General features: G+C 47.7%; 1 protein-coding gene across 1 annotated transcript in view; it reads right to left on the reverse strand.

Annotated features, from left to right (window-relative positions):
• The window catches only part of P2RY2 (purinergic receptor P2Y2), a 50951-nt gene extending 43692 nt beyond the window's left edge, over positions 1–7259 (reverse strand). The window contains exon 1 of the mRNA XM_053385403.1: positions 6896–7259. The gene's annotated coding sequence lies outside the window, so the exon portion shown is untranslated. The remainder of the gene's footprint in view (positions 1–6895) is intronic.
• Between the last annotated feature and the right edge of the window lie 4334 nt (positions 7260–11593).

An 11593-nucleotide genomic window follows, 5' to 3' on the forward strand; every position in this document is an offset into this window, starting at 1 on the left:
GCAGCCAAAAGCCCTGGCGTGCTTCTGTGCAGACACAGCAAACAAACTTGCTCCGACGGTGAACTATTTGTGTTGACGTCCGGCTAAACAGAACATTTTGTTCAGGTTGTTCTCCCCCCCACCACCCAGGGGTCGTCCCCTCAGTCTCTGGGTATCGGAAGGATTTCTGCCAGTTCAGCTTGCCAGATCATTCTCTCGGGGGTCAGTTCACACATGGCTCCCCGCCACTTGAGTTGTCACAGTTTGGTTGCTGGGCGCTTGAGCCTTTTTCAGATGGCGTTAGGGTGAAATGCTTTTGGGCGGCAGGAACTGGCATGAGCATGGCAGGCTTCCTGTCCCACCCCAAAACCAAGTGGTGCCTTGGTTCTCAAACGCCTTGGTACTCAAACAACTTGGGACCCAAACACTGCAAACACAGAAATAAGTGTTCCGGTTTGCAAACTTTTTTCGGAAGCCGAACGTGCTCCGTTTTGAGTGCCACACTTCCATTTTGAGTGTTACGCTGAGGTCTGTCTGTTTTTGCTATTTATTTTGCGTTTCTGTTTTTGCAGCTCTTTTTGTTTTGTTTTTGTGACTGTGTGGAACCCAGTTCAGCTCCTGATTGATTGATCGATTGGCTGTGTACATTGATTACTGCTTTCATTTTATGGATCAATGGTCTTGCTAGATTGTAAAATCCATGTTAAATTGCTGCTTTAGGGGCTGTTTTTAAAAGTCTGGAAAGGATTAATCCGTTTTGCATTACTTTCTATGGGAAAGCTTGCCTTGGTTTTGGAACGCTTTGGTTTTGGAACGGACTTCTGGAACGGATTAAGTTTGAGAACCAAGGTACCACTGTATGCACATTCACTGCAAATTGTGTGAAGCCCCCCCTCTCTCCCCCTCCCCGTCTGAGGTCTCCTCCAGAAAACCTGTTTTTTGAGCATTAATGATCATAGAATCTCAGTAGATACACTACACCCACAGCATTCCCCTGATCCACATAGCTGTCAACTTTTCCCTTTTTTTAAGGGAAATTCCCTTATTCCAAATAGGATTCCTCGCAAGAAAAGGGAAAAGTTGACAGCTGTGCTGATCCACCAAACTTGTAACTCTGCTAAAAAAAAGAGAGAGATGAGGTTTGTCGGGCATGACTTGCTTTTGAGAAATCCATGCTGGTTCTCAGTTGATAACGATAATCTTACCTTCTTGCCTAGAGCAAAGACACCTTTCTGATTCTGAGTTGGGCCCCGTGACTTAACTGGAGCCTATGCATTTGTGAACGGAAAGCAGGATTTTAATTCTGTGCCGTTGAGAAAGGGCAGCCACCCCCCAACTCACCCGCTGTCAGGAGCTCAGCCTACACTAGCGTAGGGCCCTGGCAGAGACACATGCCCAACTGGCATGTTCTCTCCCTCCTGGTCTTTCGTTCGGGAGCTTCAAAAGCTTTCTTCTGCCCGAACATCACAGCGACCGATGCCCACCGACACCGGCACACTTAGGGATCCGCAGAGTCTGCGCAGCTTGCGTAACAGACCTCAGGAACTCAGCATTTTGGCTAATCTACTTTATTTACATATAAACACACACAGAGCACTGCAACATGGCTCCCTCTCTCTCTAGTATCAGACAGCAAAGAGAAAAAACAAAGGACAATAGTCCCACTTCATGGAACACAGTAACACAAACATTCTGTCTCCGTTACTTCCCACTTTGTGGAGTCAAAACGTCCACCGTCATGTGATGTCAACAATCCCATGACTGCAATCACGGAGCAGGAATTCTAACACCCACCTCGTCCAGGGAAGAGGAGCAATGAATGTCTTCTCTTTCTCAATCTCTCACTCTCCGTTCCTAACCTGAAACTGTTCTTAACCTGAGGTACCACTTTAGCTAATGGGGCCTCCCGCTGCTGCCGCGCGATTTCTGTACTCATCCTGAAGCAAAGTTCTTAATCCAAGGTAATATTTCTGGGTTAGCGGAGTCTGTAACCTGAAGCGTCTGTAACCTGAAGCGTCTGTCACCCGAGGTACCACTGTACAACATTAAAAAACAACTTAAAACAACTTACAATCATTAAAATCAGGTGAGTCCTAAAAATGTAGACCTCAAGTGTCAAAAGCCAGGTGTGTCTTCAGCATCCTCCGAAAGCTGTACAATGAAGGTGCCCAAGGCCCCTTCGTGGGGAGCGAGTTCTACTGCTTAGGGGCCACAGAGAAGACTACCACCGCTTTGGGCCTCTGAGGGCGGGGGGACTACCAAGAGGGGCCTCTTGGCTGATCTTGGCACCCGAGAGGGTCTGTAGGGAAGCATGGCAAGCATCGCACACTGAAAGCCATGCTGCTACCTGGTGGATTGGGGTCATTAGGGCCAATGGGGCATTGCCCCACTAACCTCAGTCTGCCCTCTCGGACGCTGTGCTCCTATAAGCAGCTGAAGTGTGTCTTGCTTCAGGTTACGACGCTGCTGGTTGCCAAAGGGGCAAAGTCCCTTTCAGGCTGGGGCTTCCCAGAGCTGCTTAGAGAGCCAAGGGACCAGGAGAGGAGCATTTTGGGTGCAAAGGTCTCCCCCGCTTTGCAACATCTACACAACACTGTTATTACGACTCACGTGTTACTGGACTGGACTGGGAAAGAATTTCAGGACTGACACAGGTGGGAGATGTGGTCCAAAACATCACCATGTGGGTGAAGGCTTTTGTGTGGCCTGTGGCTTGAATCCCATCAGATTCAGGCAGTGCTGAAATAGGCAGGTAAAGGTAAGGTAAAGGACCGCTGGATGGTTAAGTCCAGTCAAAGGCAACTATGGGGTTGCGGCGCTCATCTCGCTTTCAGGCCGAGGGAGCCAGTGTTTGTCCGCAGACAGCTTTCCGGATCATGTGGCCAGCAGGACTAAACCGCTTCTGGCACAACAGGAAACCAGAGCACACAGAAATGCCATTTACCTTCCCGCCACAACGGTACCTATTTATCTACTTGCACCAGTGTGCTTTCGAACTGCTAGGTTGGCAGGAGCTGGGACAGAGCAACAGGAGCTCACTCCTTTGCGGGGATTCGAACCGCCAACCTTCCGATCGGCAAGCCCAAGAGGCTCAGTGGTTTAGATCACAGCGCCACCCTACCAAATAGGCAGAGTAGGTTACTGCCCTATGGGCCCCATGTTCTTTAGGGGTCCCGTGGCAACCAATCGAAGTAATATTGCCTTGATCTTGAAAGATCAAACAAAAAAAATGTATTAGCGGATCATTTGCGAGGGGCGTCCCAAGATTTCAACTGCCATGGGGCTTCCAGAGGGGTTAATCCAGCACTGACTGCAGGGCCAGGAAAGAATTTAAAGGGGAGTGGGCGGGATTAGGACAGGCATGGCTGTGTGCCCTGCCGGGGACACTGGAGGCCCCAACAGCTGCCCTCAAATGCCAGGTGTTGGTGGCAGCTCCGGTCGTATCTGAGCAACAGCCAGGGCATTTTCGAACAGTGAAAGAGCATGGGGTTCACTTGCCGAAGCAATGCCCCATCTGGGGACTATATTTTGCAAATCCGGGCATAGTAAGAGTTTGGCCACCAAATAGGCACCCTGTTTCCCTGAGTGTGTTTTCCTCCTGAAACATCCACCACTCTGGCAACGCCACCTCCTTATCACTTTGGAGTTTATAATAATAATAATAATAATAATAATAATAATAATAATAATAATAATAATTTTTTATTTATACCTCCCTCCCCAGCCAGAGCTGGGCTCAGGGCGGCTAACACCAGTAAAATTACAGTAAAAACATAATAGGGGGGGGGGGGGAACAATTTAAAATACAGGTTAAAATGCAATTTAAAATGCAGCCTCATCAAAACCATAAGGCGAGGGAAACATAAGGGTCAGACTGAGTCCAAAGCAAAGGCCAGGCGGAACAGCTCTGTCTTGCAGGCCCTGCGGAAAGATGTCAAGTCCCGCAGGGCCCTGGTCTCTTGTGACGGAGCGTTCCACCAAGTCGGGGCCAGTACTGAAAAGGCCCTGGTCCTAGTTGAGACCAATCTAACCACCTTGCGACTTGGGACCTCCAAAGTGTTGTCATTTGTGGACCTTAAGGTCCTCCACGGGGCATACCAGGAGAGGCGGTCCCGTAGGTACGTGGGTCCTAGGCAAGAAGTGATTTCAGTTCCTGTCGGTATCCTTGTTTCTACGCAAACGCTCCCCTTGCCTGCGCCGCAAACAAATTAAGAGATTGACGGTGCCGTGACAACTCCAAGCAAATTCATGTCTCGCAAGAACAAAACCAGGTTTCGCTTCAATTATAAACAAATGAAAGGACAAGGTTAGGGGGGTTAAGTTAGGGTTTCCAAAGCAAGGGGTGTTTTCGTGTTGGTGTGTTGGTGTGTTCTATGGAGTCATCTGATCCTTCCTTTCATCCTTCTATTAAAGCAAGCAAAGTAACTACGGTATTTTCTGTGCGTATAACAATGAGGATGAGGTTTGTTCCCAGTCCTGTCGCTAACACGCCACCTGTGCCTATTTTGATTGCCCACTGGGCGTTAAGACTCGCTCGAAACTAGATCGGATCATTTTGCAAGCACAGAGCCAATTGTTTTTGACATTCCAAAACACAATTGTGCTTTAAATACATGGGAAGCTGCATTGAAAAGGAGCCAGGCTGCTGCTCCACCTAGCTCAGCATTGTCTACCCAGACTAGCAGAGGTTATCCAGGGTTTCATGGGCAAGGGGCCTCACTCTGCCCTACCTGGAAATTTTAGAAGCTAGATGCTGCTTTCTGGCATCGTTTCATTCACGATAGCAGCCTGTGTTTCTCGTGGCTTTCTGGGAAGCAGGGAAACGTGCGCTTAATAGTTCAAGTTGTGCTTCCAGTGCATGCTACGAGGGAATTAAAGGAGGCTTGCTCCAACTGAACACCTTGCAGTACACTAAGTAAATAAGAGCTTAGCTCGAATTCCTTCTGTCTGATGCAGGATGCAGAAACTACTAATTTGCGGAGACGTCTATGTGCAGGTTGTGACAAACCTGTGAGAGAACGAGTCATCCTGTAATTTATTTATTTGTTTGATAAAATTTATACATCCCACAACTGTAAAACAAAAACAGAAGACCCTCAAAGCCTTAACCAACCTGGTGCCCTTCAGATGTTTTGTGCAGGCTGAGGCTGATGGGAGTTGTAGTCCCAAACTTCTGGAGGGCACTGAGTTGGCAAAGCCTAGAGGGGCTGTGTGTTGTGTGTTTGATGGACTGCTGCACATAGCTGTCAAGCGTCCCTTATTTGGTGGGACAGTCCCTTATTCCAGTGCCATGTCCCACTGCTGTCCCTTATTGATGATGTCTCTTAAATAAGCTACTGAAGGTAATGGGGCCCTTTCTATGTCCAGCTGTCCTTTGTCAACAACAAATTGTTGCTGTTTTTTTTGTGTTGAATATATGCTATATGGTAATTTATGGACCTAATAGGTATCTAAAGCCATTTGCACGCAACAAAATATGTATTTTATCAAAGTAATTGTTGATCCCTTATTTAGGCTGCTGATCCCTTATTTTCGAGGCTGCTGGTCCCTTATTTTCAAATCTGTAAGTTGACAGCTATGCTGCTGCAATATTATTTCTGTGTCTGAATCTTCATCCTTAGAGCCATGGGTGTTCCCAGGAATTTTGGGAGGGTGGGGAAACCAAATTCTGAAAGTGAGGAGTAAGCTAGTTTTGCACACGCACAAATGATCATAACAGTGTCAGTATATTTTGCTTCAAATCTCAGGCTCACAAATACTAGGAAGTTTTTTGTTTAATGAAAGCTGGGGATCTGGGGAATTGGGGTTCATCCAGTAATTCCCAGACCCCCTGCAAACTATGGGTGTCCATGCCACTTGGGCAGGTCAAGTAATATATTTTAAACTCTCAGCCTGGACAAAAAATCCCAATACAGCAAAAAGAATAAACAGCAGCTCCTCGCAAACCCAAACAACCTGAGCTGAACAGGGAGGTAGCATAATAGAAATCACAATATATTCTTCCTAAATGTGTTTTTCCAAGGTCTGCCTGTGTCCTCACAGTTGCTCCACAGAGATTACTAAAGGATTTGATTTGACTCATCAAATAACTAACAGTTGAATAACTTTTTGCTCAGATTTATTAATGGCCGGGTCCTTCCAAGTAATGTCCACCCACACCTCTGCTTCCTAGCCCACCCACACTTAACAACCAACACAACACTGGGCTCAGAAGCACTGGGTTCAAATCTTGGTCAGATATGAAGGCTATTGGGAAACCTCGGAGGTTGTAGTGAGTGGGGAATACAATGGTGTAACAACCCCCCTTGCAAGAACCTAATGCCAGAGTTTATTCATGCTTACTCAAAAGGAAGCAGCCAGCAACCTTTTTTAAAAAAACCAAACAAACCACACTTGTACATCATAAATAAACCATGAATCATCATGAAATAAATCACGTTATCGTGCAAAATGTGAGCTATGTTGCAATTACTCAAAAGCCTTTTTCTAAACCTGTTCATATACCGCTTTGAACCCCCAAGGGCTGATTGCATGGCCTTATTTTTTAAAAGAATTTTTTTTAATGGCCCTTTAATTGTGTGTTTTTTAAGTCATCAAGGCTGCAAACTGATCTAGGTGTTGGGTCCCATCTCCCTAGCAGGTCACAACCTATTTAAAACCGGCGGTTGACAAAACAGGAACCTAAAAATAGCGCAAGAGGGAGCGATCGACATCGCAGGGGGATTCAGTTATCACAAACCTGGAGGGGGGAGAGAAGGAAAAGACCCAGATAGGATCAAAGGGAACACTTATGTGTGAGGAGGGTGGAAGTTTCCACGGAGTGCCTGATCTCTGGAACTCCTCGCTGCTGGAGTGTGTCAGAGACGTTTTCCGCGAGCTATTCCGCAACCTGCAAACGCACCCACCCCAAACTTACAGTTTCTGCTTTTTTCCGGGGAGAATCTCACGATGCCGGGTCTCTTTGCTTTTCCATGCTCAGTTCCTTTGCCTGATAAAAGCAGGAGAGGAGGAATCGCCGGGAAATACAATATCCCAGCCCCTCTACCCGCCTCTCCTTGGCTGGCTTCTATCTCTCTCTCGCGCGCTCTTGCGCTCCTTTCTTTCCAACACTTCGCTTGTTTCTGTCTCGGTTTGCAAAAGAGACGCAGGAGCAAAGCGGAGTGGAGGCAGAGAGGCGTGCCTGGGACTGCGAACTGGCCTGCCCAGACTGGCCCCTGGGTGGGGAAAGAGTAGAGAGGAGGCTGCCCTGCCTCTCTCTCTCTCTCTTCCTTTCTCTCTCTCTCTCTCTCTGGGCAAAGATGACTAGGAATGCAAGTTGCTGCGCTCTCAAGTCAGATTGGCAAAGGCGCACGCTGCAAACGCGACACCCAGTTGCCGCCAGCTGTCAGAGCAGAGCCGAACAGCTCGGGGTCAAAATCCTTCGTAGGAAAGTAATAGTGCCACTGTATTCTGCTCTGGTCAGACCTCACCTGGAGTACTGTGTCCAGTTCTGGGCACCACAGTTCAAGAAGGACACTGACAAACTGGAACGTGTCCAGAGGAGGGCAACCAAAATGGTCAAAGGCCTGGAAACGATGCCTTATGAGGAACGGCTAAGGGAGCTGGGCATGTTTAGCCTGGAGAAGAGGAGGCTAAGGGGTGATATGATAGCCATGTTCAAATATATAAAAGGATGTCACATAGAGGAGGGAGAAAGGTTGTTTTCTGCTGCTCCAGAGAAGCGGACACGGAGCAATGGATCCAAACTACAAGAAAGAAGATTCCACCTAAACATGAGGAAGAACTTCCTGACAGTAAGAGCTGTTTGACAGTGGAATTTGCTGCCAAGGAGTGTGTTGGAGTCTCCTTCTTTGGAGGTCTTTAAGCAGAGGCTTGACAACCATATGTCAGGAGTGCTCTGATGGTGTTTCCTGCTTGGCAGGGGGTTGGACTCGATGGCCCTTGTGGTCTCTTCCAACTCTATGATTCTATGATTCTATGAAACAAGCCGGATTTCCCAGCCCAGATTTCACTTCCCACCCCCGGCAACCCAGGAATCTTCCTTCTACAGAGATTCAGAACTTCGGTCCACTTTAGCGCAGCGTTGTCTGTTTGCATCAGTGGCGCTCAAACTTTTTTTCGCCCACTCCAGGCCACCATTTCAGAATAAAAAAAATGCATGTTTAATCAGAAAAAAGTCATTGTGAACCTGTGACTTTTTGCATAAAAAAGAAAGAAAATGAAACCTTTACATCTGGATTTGAGGGCTGAAGATGTTTGTTTCTATAAAGTGGCTCTGTGGGTTATTATATTGGATTGGTCTGTAGACCCAGGAGTCAGCAAACTTTTTCAGCAGGGGGCCGGACCACTGTCCCTCAGACCTTGTGGGGGGCCGGACTATATTTGGGGGGAGGAATATGAATGAATTCCTATGCCCCGCAAATAACCCTGAGGTGTATTTTAAATACAGTGGTACCTCTGGTTAAGAACTGAATTCGTTCCGGAGGTCGGTTCTTAACCTGAAACTGTTCTTAACCTGAAGCACCACTTTAGCTAATGGGGCCTCCCGCTGCCGCCGGAGCAGCGTTCTCATCCTGAAGCAAAGTTCTTATCCTGAGGTAATATTTCTGGGTTAGCAGAGTCTGTAACCTGAAGCGTCTGTAACCTGAAGCGTATGTAACCCAAGGTACCACTGTAAAAGCACACATTCTACTAATGTAAAAACACTAGGCAGGCCCCACAAATAACCCAGAGATGCATTTTAAATAAAAGGACACATTCTACTCATGTAAAAACATGCTGATTCCCGGACTGTACACAGGCCGGATTTAGAAGGCTATTGGGCCACATCTGGCCCCCGGGCCTTAGTTTGCCTACCCTTGGTCTGGACAAAGTGAATATTGTTTTTATTTGGCAGACAGATTAAGAACCTCTTATCTCTCTCTTTTTATTTATTTCTTTTTCCTTCTCTATTTCTCTGCCTCCCCCTTTCGTGTTTTTATTGTTGGTATATAAAAGCCTTGGTTTGGTTTTAAAAAGGGAGAAAGATACTAAGTTTTGTGTTTTTCTCTATAAACATTAATAAAAAATGATTAAAAATAAATAAATATTTTAAAAATTGCTTGCGCCAAACTGGATTAATTTTTTTAAAATGGGAAGGATACTTTGGAAAACAGAAATAAACCACTCCTAGCAGTGCTTGATTTATGACCTAGAACTCCACTAATTTATAATATGATCAGGGGATGTCGAGGTAGTTTAAAGCAAGGCTGCTACATAAGAGCCTGAATCATTCCCAAAATATAATGATAAATGGGCTTCTTACATGTGTGCCTTAAGTATGTATACAAACTCAATCACAGAATTGCAGACTTAGAAGGGACCCTGAGGGTCATCTAGTCCAACCCTCTGCAATGCAGGAATCTCAACCAAAGCATCCATGACAGAGGGGCATCCAGCCTCTGCTTAAAAACCTCCAAGGAAGGAGAGTCCACCAGCTCCCGCGCGAGACCGTTCCACTGTGGAATAGCTCTTAACTGTCAGAAAGTTCTTCCTGATGTTTAGTCAGAAGCTCCCTTCTCGTAACTTGAAGCCATTGGTTCGGATCCTACCCTCCAGAGCAGGAGAAAACAGGTTTGCTCCATCCTCCATGTGGCTGCCCTTGATATATTTGTAAATAATAGCAATAGTAATAATAATAATATTTATACCCCGCCATCTTTCTGTGTTTCAGCAAACACTCTGACCAGCACCCAACAGAATATTAAAAACACAAGAAAACATCAAACATTAAAACTTCCCTAAACAGGGCTGCCAGGGACGCGGGTGGCGCTGTGAGTAAAAGCCTCAGCGCCTAGGGCTTGCCGATTGAAAGGTCAGCGGTTCGAATCCCTGCGGCGGGGTGCGCTCCCGTTGCTCGGTCCCAGCGCCTGCCAACCTAGCAGTTTGAAAGCACCCCCGGGTGCAAGTAGATAAATAGGGACCGCTTACTAGTGGGAAGGTAAACGGCATTTCCGTGTGCGGCTCTGGCTCGCCAGATGCAGCTTTGTCACGCTGGCCACGTGACCCGGAAGTGTCTTCGGACAGCGCTGGCCCCCGGCCTCTTAAGTGAGATGGGCGCACAACCCCAGAGTCTGTCAAGACTGGCCTGTACGGGCAGGGGTACCTTTACCTTTTTTAAACAGGGCTGCCTTCAGATGTCTTCTAAAAGTGAGATACAGTCATACCTCAAGTTACGTCCGCTTCATGTTACGTTCTTTCAGGTTATGTCCCGCGGCGACCCGACCCAGAAGTACCGGAAAGGGTTACTTCTGGGTTTCACCACTCGCGCATGCGCAGAAGCGCAAAATGACGCCACGCGCATGCGCAGAAGCGGCGAGTCGCAACCCACGCATGCGCAGTCACGCTGCTGCAGGTTGCGCTCTTTTCATGTTCCGAACGGGCCTCCGGAACGGATCCCATTCACAACCAGAGGTACCGCTGTAGTTGTTTATTTCCTTGACATCTGACGGGAGGGTGCCACCACCGAGAAGGCCCTCTGCCTGGTTCCCTGTAACCTCACTTCTTGCAGGGAGGGAACCGCCAGAAGGACCTCAGAGCTGAACCTCAGTGTCCAGGCAGAATGATGGGGGTGGAGATGCTCCTTCATTCTACTGGGCCGAGGCTGTTTAGGGCTTGAACGATCAGCACCAACACTTTTAATTGTGCTCGGAAACGTACTGGGAGCCAATGTAGGTCCGGTGTTATAAGGTCTCAGCGGCCACTCCCAGTCACCAGTCTCGCTGTCCTATCTCCTCTCAATCTTCTCTTTCCTAGGCTAAACACACCCAGCTCCTTCAACCGTTCCTCATCAGGCTTGGTTTCCAGACCCTTGATCATCTTGGTCACCCTCCTCTGCACACCTTCCAGCTTGTCAACATCCTCCTTAAATGGTGGTGTGTCTCAAAGCAATACCGTTCACACATTTCAAGAGTTGCCATATCATCTATCCATTGATCAAGGGGGGGGCATGGTATTGCCCAGGGGTCAGCAGCCTTTTTCAGCCGTGGGCCGGTCCAGCGTCCCTCAGACCTTGTGGGGGGCCGGACTATATTTTGAAGGGGGGGATGAACGAATTTCTATGCCCCACAAATAACCCAGAGATAAATAAAAGGACACATTCTACTCATGTAAAAACACGCTGATTCCCGGACCGTCCGTGGGCTAGACTGAGAAGGCGATTGGGCCAGATCCAGCCCCCGGGCCTTAGGTTGTCTACAATTGGTATAGCCTTTCCAGGGAATCAGTCTCAACCTTTTGCCAGAAGTAAGGGCTCAAAGAGCCCATCTACCTCGACCAGCTGTCGAACCCCATATAATTGGCATGTGGTTTCGGATGTGACATTAATTCGACATTAATAATGTAACCCTTTTAATGTGCAACCGGCTTTCTATTCTTTGGACACCATCCAGGGATCGTTTATCACAGGAAGAGGATTTTTAATTTCCCAGGAGCCTCTGCAAAAAGCTTCCCAGCATCTCCCACCACGCTGGCAGAGGCCTCTGCAAGAACTGTGGGGCTTCCCGCTTCCAGATCCTAAATGCACTGCTGTGGGTTGGGGGGGGTCAGTCTGGATGACATCCTGAGTCCCTTCCAA

Source organism: Podarcis raffonei, chromosome 4, assembly GCF_027172205.1.
Source record: "Podarcis raffonei isolate rPodRaf1 chromosome 4, rPodRaf1.pri, whole genome shotgun sequence".
Classification (NCBI taxonomy): Eukaryota; Metazoa; Chordata; class Lepidosauria; order Squamata; family Lacertidae; genus Podarcis; species Podarcis raffonei.